The sequence below is a fragment of the Choristoneura fumiferana genome, chromosome 29 (assembly GCF_025370935.1).
Source record: "Choristoneura fumiferana chromosome 29, NRCan_CFum_1, whole genome shotgun sequence".
Lineage (NCBI taxonomy): Eukaryota > Metazoa > Arthropoda > Insecta > Lepidoptera > Tortricidae > Choristoneura > Choristoneura fumiferana.
In genome coordinates this window covers 10990454-11004186 of record NC_133500.1, presented here as the reverse complement: position 1 = coordinate 11004186, position 13733 = coordinate 10990454, and the positions used below count along the sequence as shown (strand labels likewise).

Genomic DNA, 13733 nt, shown 5'->3' with positions numbered 1-13733 from the left:
TGGATTATTCAACTGTAGGTGTTATGATCTTTCGGTATTATAATACATACTCTGTGGCTTAGTTCTCAAACAAATAATCTAAGTTCTGAAATGACAAGGCCGATTTTCAAATTTTCTATGTTCGTTTGGTTATCTTTTGGGTAGTAAGATACAACGAATAGCCTAGTACAGTCGCCCATCTTCAGACTTTAACGTTTCACGTGTCATCGGTTATTCCAATACAGCATAACTTTCTAAAATTATTGATACGGTGTCCCAAATACCTCGACGATTATAGAAGGAGTTATAGATTCGTAACGCCCTTTGGATGTACCATAAGCTTTTCCATAAGCAATTAGCTTCGAATGTCTTCTACGAACAAATTATTCTTGAGTGTTTTAAAGAATCATTAACTCAGACGAAATTGTAAATGAATCATCATATAAGATAACAAATTGTAAATGATAAATCCCACTAACCCCACTATCCCTACTTTAATATTATAAATGCGGAAGTAACTCTGTCTGTCTGTCTGTTACGCTTCCACGTCGAAACCACTGAACCGATTTTGCTGAAATTTGGTATAGATATAGGTAGTTTGAACCCCAAGGATCAACATTTCAATGTAATAAGAAAACAAAATTAGGCATTCTGCAATTTATGTATTTTGAGACCAAGAGTTTTGAGATCTGGGAATATAGATAAAAGGGTAAAATGCAATTTAGAAGCTATAAGCCCAAATTTATTTTCTCTTCCAGCATTTTGCTGAAAAATGTTAAATGAAATGTAGTATGGTAACAATGACAATGCAATATAGTACAGTCAACAAAAGGTTAATGACCGCTTACCTATTAATAATGTACCTATTAAAAAAGGTTTTTTTTTATTAAATCATGCTAGATCAGTTATATGTAAGTAAAGAAGGAAAGAAATTGTTAAGGAACAAAAGCTAAAAAGAAGACGTACTATTAGTTCAATTGAGTTGTTCTCTGGTTATAAAAAATATTATAATTGTTTTATCCTGTCAGTAAGGTTATTAGAAAATATGGGCAACGTATTTTTTCAAACAAACCAACAATGGCAAAGATGAAAGGCATCAAAGTCATCATCATCATCATCAGCCGGAAGACGTCGACTGCTGAACAAAGGTCTACCCCTTAGAACGCCACAATGAACGACAAACTCGCCACCATCACCACCACACCATCCACCGGTTGCAACTCTCACGATGTCGTCTAGTCCACCTGGTGGGAGGCTTGGCAACGCTTCGTCTCCATAACGTCACTCCGTACTAAAACGTGTCTCACGGCGTAATGTCTCGCGAAAAAACTGGCCATATCTTTATCATTTTTTGTTTATTGGCAGAAGAAATAAATACAGTCGAGCAAAATTTGATCATCAATATCTAACACGACTATTGTTGACGGCGTAGAAGCGTGTTCTGTCAAAACGTAATTTTAAAACAAAATGTAAAAATTACTTTCTGGCACTGGATACAATGGAGGACTGATGGCCGATGGGGTCAAAAGGTTCTCGAATGGCGTCCGCGGACCGGGAGACGAGCTGTCGGTAGGCCTCCAACAAGATGGAGCGACGACCTGGTTAAGATCGCGGGATCGCGGTGGATGCGAAAAGCACAAGACAGGTCTGAGTGGAGAGCCTTGGGGGAGGCCTATGTCCAGCAGTGGACGTCTTTCGGCTGACATGATGATGATGATGAATGGATACAATTTAGATTTGGCATATTTCTACTTACCTTGCTCCAATAATGATCCATCTGACTGGGGTAGCACTATAAGTCACTATGCACATTGAGCGCATTTGAGAAAGACTATGAATGTTCTTTGAATTATTTTTGCAAAGAATTACGGCACCTTCACTTATCGTGAACGGGTTTGCAATGGGCCGGGCTGTGTTCCCACCCAGTCTTTAATTAAATAAAATAAATAATAAATATCATGGGACACTTGACACCAATTGACCTAGTCCCAAACTAAGCAAAGCTTGTACTATGGATACTAGGCAACGGATAAACATACTTATATAGATAAATACATATTAAACATCCAAGACCCGAGAACAAACATTCGTGTTATTCACACAAATATCTGCCCCGGCCGGATTCGAACCAGGACCTCAAGCTTCGTAGTCAGGTTCTCTAACCACTTAGCCATCCGGTCGTATTAGGCATGTTTCTTTTATTTTGCATTGTTGTTTATAGTTTATCGAGAGTTATTGTAATGCATCATCGAGTGTTGCCTTATAGTTTTTTAGCGAACTTCTTTCCGCTGGCTTTCGTGTCGTCATGGTGTGTTGTATGTTTTTATATGTTTTAGTTTGTAAATGGGTCCCACTGAAAAACAGCGTTGCGGCTTGCCGTAACATTATGCTGAGTGGGGCCCACTTTATACTATTCAATGTTATTTCTATTCTTTCCATCTAATGTATTTTTATGTGTATCGAATATGTGTAAATAAATGTTTCTCTCTCTCTCTCTCTCTCTTCTGATATTTATAATAAATTTTTTGCTCACATGTTTATGAATTCGAATGTACCATGTTCAATTTTTTTTTTTGATAATCCTAAGGGACGATTTATAGATATTCTTTGGGATACTAGCCCGTTCATGAAACTACTGCGAATATTCCTTGTACATTCTCGTATCATCTCCGAAGGGCTTTATGCAAGTAGTTACAAGGTCAGCAGAACCGGTCGGTTAAGGCTACGCCAGTCAAGTGGCTAGGCACTCCGTACTATCAATCCTACAAATACTACCACACACACACAAACATCACGCCTGTGTTCCCAAATGGGGTAGGCAGAGCACACGAAACGTTACGGATTCGGAGCCTCTTTTAGCAATTTTAGGTTTTAAGTTTTTAAAAAAAAGGTTCTCCTGATGGTAAGAGATCACCACCGCCCATAAACATCTGCAACACCAGGGGTATTGCAGACGCGTTGCCAACCTAGAGGCCTAAGATGGGATACCTCTAGTGCCAGTAATTTCACCGGCTGTCTTACTCTCCACGCCGAAACACAACAATGCAAGCACCCTAAACGTCATTAGGCAAATCGTTAAACGGTGAGTTTTGAACGATATGGCGGATGTCCCTTAGCCAATTCATGAAATGGCGGCATTTCACGATATGCCTAGAAATTTCGTGATCTGGCGGATTTTACGATCGGCCGCCGACATAATATACCATACAGCCTCAGCGTCAAATATACATACACATCAACCTTATGGTTAATTAAAGCTTGAGGCACTGATGTTAACATGACAGCTGTCATTACAGGAGTCACTTTAAACTTTTTTAAAGCTTTTTCTTAGAACCGAGCTTCGCATTAAGCTGCCAAGGTCACGGTCGCCACTTGGCAAGCTTACGTCATATCTTTAGCTTTTTACTCGTGCTTTTTTTAGTTTCTTAGTGCGCGGGAAGAAATGCTTTTTTATTCGGTTGGTTTTTTTATGACTTCATTCGGTCCGTGGGTCCGTATATAATATTATATATTTTGTAGTGGTGAGGCGTTTTGATGACGGAATAGCAAAGTGGTTAGAAAACTTGGCATCGAATTGCGATGTCAAGTTATGTAACAACTTTGTTAAGATCGAAGCTTGAGGTCGCGGGTTTGATTCCCAGTTGCGACTCTTACCTCTATTTTTGTTTCATGGCCAGTCTGTAAAAGACGACTCTACCCTCACGTTGTTGTTTTATATTTTATACCATGGACTGCTTAACAATGTAATTAATTAGAAGCCTTAATTCGTATGTACACCTACCTATGCAAGTAAATTGACGATATTTTCCTTCACCATAAAATTCATGCTAAATTTCAAACCGGATTTTCCAAAAAATCCGGATCAGTTAAAGATCCGAACCTACCACTTTTTGTTGAATACCATACTAACATACAGAATACAAAAAAATATTTCCCATAAACACAATTTAGTTCTCTACATGGGTAATTGCCGCTCAAAAAATATATATTCGGGACACACAAATATAAAATTGATACAGCAAAAAAAAAACCAATAAAATAAAGTGAAATAAAATAAAATGAGAAATAAAAAAAATACTTATGTTCTTGTGCCCGAAATGGTCCCGCCTCAGCATAGAATGCGGACTCCTTTGGTGGAGCGAGCGCTGGTCTTCCGGCGAGACCATTTTAGACAGTCACCGTGCCGTGTCGTGCAAAACGGCCCTACGCGGTACGCTGAACGCAGCCGTTGTGCCTGCAGGGTTACTACGAAACTTCGTATCGTACCGTCCCTTTCGCTCTCGCATTAAATAGTATAAGTGTCAGAGGGACCGCACGACACGAACTTCGAGTTTCGAGTTTCGTAGTAGCCCTGCAGAATCGGGCAGCGCCGTCAGCCCTGTTGCCGTGGTAATATTCGGGCACATATTCACTTACCGAGATGGACGAGATGGACGGGTTCACGGTGGATGCAGGCTGCAGCCAACTGAATTGACTGGAGGTCTATGGGGAACGCCTATGTCAAACAGTGGACGTCTTACGGCAGAGATGATGATGATGATGATTCGCTTACCATCAAGATGGTCAGTCGATGGTCAATTTAAATTAAAACAATATAAAGGTATCAAAAGACGTACCCTATACCGAACCCTAACACTTTTAGAGCATCTACTTTCACGTGGCCTTCACAGGGAGCGCGCATCTGCTTTGGTTTAGGGGTCCCATACAAACTGGTGTCAAACTGACAAGAGTTTCTATGGGCATGTACACCAAATATCATGTCGGTATTTAACGACGGGGAAATAGTGTCACCCATTTTATTTCACTTAAAAAAAAATCGATTAATCGGTGTAAAATTATCGATAGATCGGTTTTTAAAAATTTTTCGAATTACGATTACTTCTCGATAATTTTACATGGATTAATCGATTAATCGAATCGATATCGAACATCCCTACTCCTTAGAACGTCACATTGAACAACTCGCCCCTTGCATCCACCGGTGCAACGCTGCTTTAGAAACTTTAGCATTTACAGTACTATAGTGGGATTGTCAATTCCGCGGAACCCACTGCCAATTAAGCCTCTACCTTTTTTTTCTCGCTCTTTTTACCCACCATTCCACGCTGACTCACCGGCATGCTTTCTTATAAGCGTTACGTAATATTGCTTTTTAATTATTTAACAACCTCTTACTCGTCAGGTGAATATTTTTTGTTTCATTTTTTGTCTCGGTTGTAGTTCTGTATGTTTTTATTCGCAACGCGAAGTTAGATTAGTGAATCACTGGTTAAAAATCGGCCAAGAGCGAGTCAAATTTGCGCACCAAGAGTTTCTAAGAATTTTGCAGGTATCTATTATTTATTATTATTATTTATTATTGTTACCCTATTCTATCCCACATGTGGTCCATATGGAAAATTAAAATATTATGATAAAAATCCTGACATTGCCCTAAAGATTACTCAGTTTTATTGAATGTAAGTAGTATCTAAGTAATCAACAAAACCAATAATATTTCTTTCCAAAAAACAATTTGATATTAGATAAATTACTGCTAAAAAGATCTTCACTTTACTTAACTTTTTATGGTTTAACCAAAAAAAAAGTTGAGTTCTTTTAGATGTAATATATCTTATTTCAAATTGTTATTTTGAAAGAAATATTATTGGTTTTGTTGATTACTTAGATACTACTTATTTACATTCAATAAAACTGAGTAAACTTTATAATAATAGTCTCATATGAAAAGATATATTTCATGTTTATTTGTTTTTATTAAATAAGGTAATTTATAAAAAACCCTTTGCCAAGTACGGTTGTAATTCTGGCAATGGGTCAAAAATCCTGACACGTCAGGATAAATCCTGACGTATGACAACACTAACTCGGATACTTCCACTGCTCTCTGTGCGTAGGAATCCATGAATATCCAAATTCCAGGAGAAAACCTTCTATGTTTGTTTTATAAAATAAACTTAACCTAACCCAATGCATATCAAATAGAATTTAAACAATCATGTAAAGTTAGGCAAATCGAATCATATCAAATGTAGCATCACACAAAATGCTACAGATAACAAGGTGTTGTTATATCTTTCGAGCCGTACTCTTCACAATTACAATATTTATTTTAAACTAATTTTGCAAATAATACTATTATAATTATTATGAAACAAACATTACACGTACTAAATTTAGCTTAGCTTCAATATAAAGCTTAAGTCCTTAATAAATTGAGCTTTACAATAGATAGCTCTTTATTGCACACCAACACAGGTATCTGAGGTAAGCAATAGGCGGCCTTATCGCTCCAGAGCGATCTCTTCCACCACCACCACCTACACCTTAAGTCACCATTAATTAAGAGTTCCTGAGCTAAGCTACGAACAGACAGACATATATCTTGAAATTATATGGGTTTTATTTTGCTAATTTGACTGTTGAATCCAAAATACGTAACCTTTGTAAAAACCATACCTACCTACTAAATTGTACCTAGACAAGGTTTACAGCTGAAGTTTGACTAAAACTAATTTAGACCCAAAGTGTAATTTACTAAATCTAAAACAATCAAGTAATTGGTTAGCAACAACTTTTATACGCAGTGTTGAAGGAATTTATTAAATTAATATCGATATCGATAACTTTACTTCAATGTTTACTTTATTCAGCTTTTTTTAGTTTTATTTATTTATTTGTCTTTATTTGGTTTATTTTGTTTTTATGTTATTGTTTAGTTTTTTACTTTATTTATCATACTAGCCGTTACCCGCGACTCCGTCCGCGTTTAATTCATTTATCGCTATTCCGCGGGACTATGCAATTTTCCGGGATAAAAACTATCCTATGTCCGTCTCCGGGACTCAAACTATCTATATACTGAATGTCATCTAAATCGGTTCAATGGTTTAGACGTGATGAAGTAACAAACAAACAAGCAGATTTTCGCATTTATAATAAGTGGCATATATTTTTTTTATTTTAGGAATTTTGCTAGTTCATGGTAATGTATGTTATTTGGCTCTCTTAATAAGTATTTTTTACGAAAGATAAGTAAAGACAGGTATATTATTGACGACCGGATATTCCAGTGGTTAGAGAACTTGACTATGAAGATTGAGGTCCCGGGTTCAATTTCCGGTCGGGGTTTAAAGTTTGTATGAATAATTCGAGTGCCTGTTTTTGAATCTTGGGCATTCAGTGCGTATTTAAGTATGTATTTATCTATATAAGTATATTTATATGTTGCCTAGTATCCATAGTACAAGTCCCTTGTCCCATGATTTTTTATTATATTTTTATTATTTAATAAGTAATGTGAGATATAATGTAAAAAGGACAGTGGCTTACAGACAACAGCTAGGGATACACATATGTAATTACGATTTGCAAATCTCTAGAATTCCTCAACCAATTTTAAAAACTCTTTCACTAACAGAAAGCTACGCTATCCATTATAAACACGGGCTCCTTTTTTTCTCGGGAAAATAACATGACGAACAGACAAAATTGCAAAATCTAATTAGCAAAAGGTAATCAGAAACCATTCGTTTTGTTTTTTTGCTGGAAATTCGTTCATTCATTATTTTTATTAGCTCGTACGTTTTTTTTTTTTTTATTCGACTGGATGGCAAACGAGCAAGTGGGTCTCCTGATGGTAAGAGATCATCACCGCCCATAGACACCTGCAACACCAGGGGGATTGCAGATGCGTTGCCAACCTAGAGGCCTAAGATGGGATACCTCAAGTGCCAGTAATTTCACCGGCTGTCTTGCTCTCCACGCCGAAACACAACAGTGCAAGCACTGCTGCTTCACGGCAGGATTAGCGAGCAAGATGGTGGTAGCAATCCGGGCGGACCTTGCACAAGGTCCTACCACCTGCCAAACACACACTACACGTACACATAAACTAATAATAATAAACAAATATCACGGGACACCAATTGACCTAGTCCCAAACTAAGCAAAACTTGTACTGTGAGTACTAGACAACGGATAAACATACTTAAATATATAGATACATGCTCAAATATGTACATATTAAGCACACAAGGCTCAAAAACAAAGATTAATATATTTTTCTTACAAATATCTGCCCCTACCACAAACGTGTATTTTATATATTTATTTATCGATAACTATCCCATCACTACTCAAGATTCTAATTGAAAATTTGATTACAACCACTCAGCAAATTATATTGAAGTTTCGTACCTAATTCTAGGTGCGATCACCCAAATTAAGCTATAAATTACTAAATATTCTAACAAACAACTTATATTGAACAAAATTACCAAAAGTTAAGGCTCCTTGTTGTTTGACGAAAAATAGCTCATAAATTACGTCATTTTGTATACAGATAATCCAGACCTTACCGTACAAACTTATTTTTGCTGCTTATATTGGCGCCACCGTACAAAGTTGGACTTAAATTAGTATGTAAATGCCTGTAGTTCCAGTTTCTTCACACGCATTTTAAATTTGGCAATTTTTAGTTTTTAAAGACATGAGTTAAGAGTTCGGTCAGTTTTTTTGACCGAAAAAGTAAGACCAATGTTAAGAGCGGACACCTATGCTTAATTTTAATTTGTGGTCGGCGGTTTCCAAACTGTTAGTACTATTTATTTTTATAAACAATTTATGCTTGGAGATCTTTAAAAAACGAGTCTATCAGAGTCAAAAGTCAAAGTCAAAATAGCTTTATTCAATTTAGGCTCAAGCACTTATGAATGTCAAAAAAATCTACCACCGGTTCGGAAAAACCTCTGTTGAGAAGAATCCGGCAAGAAACTCAACGAGGTTTATTTTTTTTTAAACAGATTTTCAATATTACCTATTAAATGATATCTATACATCACAAGTATTTAACACAACTTTATTTTTAACACAGTAGGTTCGCTATTTGAAGGGATCGCTAATGCGGATCGGAATTATTTCCAAATATCCCTGTCCATGATATAATCATTAACTTTATAATACGCCTTAGATATTAATGTCTTCTTGACAATAGATCTGAATTTTGTATCCGTTTCATTTGTAATATTTTTTGGAATGTTATTACAATAAACGTATGCAATTTTCCAGAAGCGACTTTTTGGTTTTAGCCAGTCTGTTTTTGTTTCTAGTAGCCTTTGGCTTATCGACGTTCGTGGGAAAATCACATAATCAATATCTCAAAGGGCCGGCAATGCACCTGTGATAACCCTCGTGTTGCGTTGTCTATCGGCGGTAATTGCCTCCCATCAGGTGATCCCATGCTCGTTTGCCTTTCTTGTAAAAAAAAATTTTTTTTGGGTTCCGTACCTTCGTCGACAAAGACGGAGCCCTTCTAATATCACTTTGTCCTCGGTATATCCGTCTGTTAAAACATTTAGTGCTGTTATATGATTCAACAATAATAATTATATAAACAAAAAAATCTTTATCGAAAATACAAACTGAAATATAGATGCACCGCTGGACAGCGGTGGTGTAGCGGTATAGCACACGGCACGGAATGCCGAGGACCTGGGTTCGATTCCCAGCGCTGGTCTTATTTTCTGGTTTTTCTGTGCATCTATATTTCAGTTTGTATTTTCGATATAGGTTTTACGGGATGACCGTAACAAAAAATTTGGAATTGAAATAAAAAATACAAAATGATTCAAAAAAAAAACCCAAATTAAAAAAATCTTTATTCATATTCAAATATGTATTTAATTTCAGACAGAGTTCATAAAATGATTGTATATCGTATAGTTATAGCGACTAATATTACATTTAAAAAAATATACGCATCGTAAAGCACCCTCTTTTTTTATCGACTGGATGGCAAACGACCAAGTGGGTCTCCTGATTTTAAGAGATCACCACCGCCCATAAACATCTGCAACACCAGGGGTATTGCAGATGCGTTGCCAACCTAGAGGCCTAAGATGGGATACCTCAAGTGCCAGTAATTTCACCGGCTGTCTTACTCTCCACGCCGAAACACAGTGCAAGCACTGCTGTTTCACGGCAGGATTGGCGAGCAAGATGGCCCTGTTTGGGCAACTCACAAAAAAACGTTATTTCATCGATGTTACCTTACCATCCCTATTTTCTTGATATAAAAGGACGCAGCGGTTACCTTACAGCGACCCATCATGACATCAACTGTTTCTAAGGAACTACGTTATTATCCCAATGACCAAGTTCAGGGTTGACCTGTGACGTTCATGACGAATGACGGTGACTGACCATCCGGCAATCATGACTAGAGGACGTTCCTGTACTTGCACGTGGAGGCAGTCTTATTTTAAGAACAGTGTTTGAAAGGTTCCGCGTACCAAATTTAAAAAAAAACGGCCTAGAGCGTGTCGGTACGCCCAAGACAGGAAAGAAAGAAAGAAAGATTTATCCCACCAAAAACATTCTGTAAAAAACTAGCCAAGTCTCGATGGAGCTGCTTGTTTATCTCTAAAAAGTAATGAAATCTAGACAAAGTCGTGCCAAGTCTAAAGTTCCTTACTGCGATATCTTTATTATTATAGTTAATGTTGTGTGACTTGGCCGTTGACTTGTACCTCACGTATAAAGAATGTTGAGTCTTAAGTCTTATCCAGTAAATGTTGAGACTCAATACGCAGGCAATATAAACATTCTTTATACGATTGCATTGATAACGATTGATTGGTATTGCTGTTGAGGCCCCAAATAAATAAAACATAATAGCTCTCGTCCTATATAAGTCACTAGAATCTTCATGAACATCGCAAAGCTTGAGAGCAGCTTTTAGAATTCCAAAAAAAAGTTTTAAGAGTTTTAAGAGTTTATCTCTCCTTCGTATTCGAAACCTCTAATATAGACGGGTAAAAATAGCAGTGGCCCTAAAATTATATTTTGTTTATAGCAACTCCCTCATAGGCTCTTCGAATTCATTCGAAAAAAGGCGAAATTTTAATATTCCAAGCGCTCATATTCTATTTTGAAGTGATTACGAGTTTAATTATAAACGTAAGCCCCGATTATAGACATAAAAAAAATATCTCATTATTTTACTTTGTAAGTACGTTTAAATATTTTTCTTAGGTATATTTCGATCCAAATTCCTTTTTCCCGGGAATTTCCAATCATAAGTTTAATATGATTCTCGATAAAATAGCTTTACTTGTTTCAAGTTAAGTGTTTCGGGATTCCGTTAAACATTAGTAAACCAAAAATACATAACGTGCGCAATTGTATTAGTAAGACATAAACCGATACCTTTTTATCGTAATAAAAAAAAGCAACTGACACTCAAATAAAACTGTCTGAGTGAGAAAAAAGATTTGGCGATCCTTTTAAAATGTCATGTCAATTTTTACAATAAAATTCGTCTGACAGGTTAAGTGGGGATAAAAAGTTAAGTCCTGTGTCATTCTAAACAAAAGGTGCATTGTTCGTAAATTAAACGTACGTTTATAATATAAATAATGTACAATTAAAGAAACAATTCAAGCAATTTTTGTATATTTTAACTACTTATTTGATTAAATAATTTTGAGGGTTTTTGCGTCATGCAACTGGGATTTTTCAATGATTTCAATAGCTTTTAAAAAAAGCTTCTTTATTTCTTGAGGAAGAGGTGCACTTAAACTTTTCGTTTATAATTGGATAGTATAAATAATGTAATATCTGAATTTATTACTTTCACCACAGAATATGTTGAAACAAGTGTACCTACCTACTGTACTCAAGCCTCGTTGGATTCTGTAGAGCTAACAAAAATAACTACAAAAATACAAAAAGATGATCTAAAAATATACACCTATAATAATAAATAATAATAATATCATTTATTTCATGTAACTGGGTGTCCCTAAAGCACCCTGGGTGCCCACGATTAATAACAAAGCATTTTCAAGATTATTTTCACCATCGACCTCGTTTGTTGCGTAGGTGCCTTATTCCTTTAGAAAATATATTTTTTCTATTAATATCTCCAAAGTAATTGGTCATGCTTCATTTTTTTTTTGGATGGTTATTATAATGTATTTGATAAATATAGACTATTTTAAGAAACTAATTTCGGTATTTTTTTTTTTAATTAATCCTATCTACTATAAAAATATATATCAATTTATTGCTGGCGTGACGTCATCAAATCCTCAATGGATAGTGTAGTCTTTGACTGCACAAAAAAAAACAGTTTCGTCAACGTCAAGGTATTAACGTCACCGCGGACTGCTAACCTCAAAAAAACTTGAAATCGCATACGGAACTTGTTTAAAATGGAAGGCTACAAGTGTTTCGTCCCTTTATGTCCGAATAACAGCCGGGATAACCCGGATTTGTTATTCGTACCAATCCCAGAACGACTGCAAGAGGAATGGTGTCGTAAAGTGGAACAAAAATACATCAAAAACTATTTGCAGTTTTGTTGTGAAGATCATTTATACGTATGTACTTATTTAAAACAAACACATTACTTTTACACAATTGTTTGTATATAATATAGTCGCTTATATATAATAATAAAGTCTTGACCATTGAGTACTCGTATAAATTAGATCGTATTTATTAATTATTATAATATTGTTTTATTTTGCAGCGAGAAGATATCCAAAATTATTACAAATGTAAGCTGATGAATGAGCAACCAGTAATGGCACGAAATGCTCAGCTTCGACGCGTTCCATTAACTGTGGGTCAGAAGCGATCTGTTTTGTGTGATTTACTACGATGCGAGGACACACAAGAAACACCAAAGAAACAAAAGTTAAACCAAAATATAATACCTAGTACTTCAGGATCAACATTACCAATCAAAGTGAATGCTGCAGTGCAGTGTGAAAAGATTGTGTGTTTTGATAAGGGAACAAATACACACTTTAAGAAGAAGATATTATGCCAAAGTCCAAGAAGCAGTACCTCACTGTGGGAGGAAGAAGTTGTCAATGTACAAGAGGCATCTAGTCCTTCAATAAATAACTTTCCTTCAGAAACAGAAAGTGAAGAGATTGTTTCAACTAAATCTAATTTGAAAAATCTATTTTTAGCACTAATCTATAAAAACCCAAAAACTTATTTAGGTTTTCCTCAAAAATATGTTTGGTTAATAAACACTATAGTAGAAAAAAGTGCAATAAAAACAAGTATTATGTCTTTGATAATTACATTATTCAAAATCAAACAGAATGACACATTGGATAGAATGTGTGATGTATTTGAAATAACTCGACCGAAGATGACAAATCTTTTCCAACAAGGTGTAGAAGTGTTGGCAAATTATTTCCAAAACTTTATATTCTTGCCATCAGCCTTACAAATAAAAAGAAATTTACCTCTGGTTTTCAAAATTGACTATTCCAATGTGCAAATGATAATAGACTGCTTTGAAATTCAGATAGAAAAACCCACATCCTTTGAGGCAATCTCAAACCTGGTCTCAGTATAAAAGCTGTAATACTTTAAAATATTTAATTGGTTGTACTCCAAGTGGCTTTATCAGTTTTATATCCAAAGGTTATGGTGGGCGGATTTCTGATAAAGCCCTTGTGGAAAAGAGTTGCCTGATCGAATGTCTTCCTGTTAACGCAGTGATATTAGCCGATAGAGGCTTCAAAGAAATTGAGTCTGCATTAGTAAATAAGAATATAAAACTATTGCGTCCACCAAGCGTTTACGCAAATCAGAAACCTTCCAGAGATGAAGTCCTTAAGAGCAAAACGATTGCAAGTTTGCGAATCCATGTTGAGCGTGTCATCAGGCGAATTAGAGAATTTAAAATCTTAAAGCCCCACTCTGTTGTCAATCACAAACATGTAGGC

The 13733-nt window shown here is 35.9% G+C and overlaps 1 protein-coding gene across 1 annotated transcript in view; it reads left to right on the top strand.

The window, feature by feature from the left end:
* The window catches only part of LOC141444101 (neural/ectodermal development factor IMP-L2-like), a 109077-nt gene that overhangs the window by 54394 nt on the left and 40950 nt on the right, over nt 1-13733 (top strand).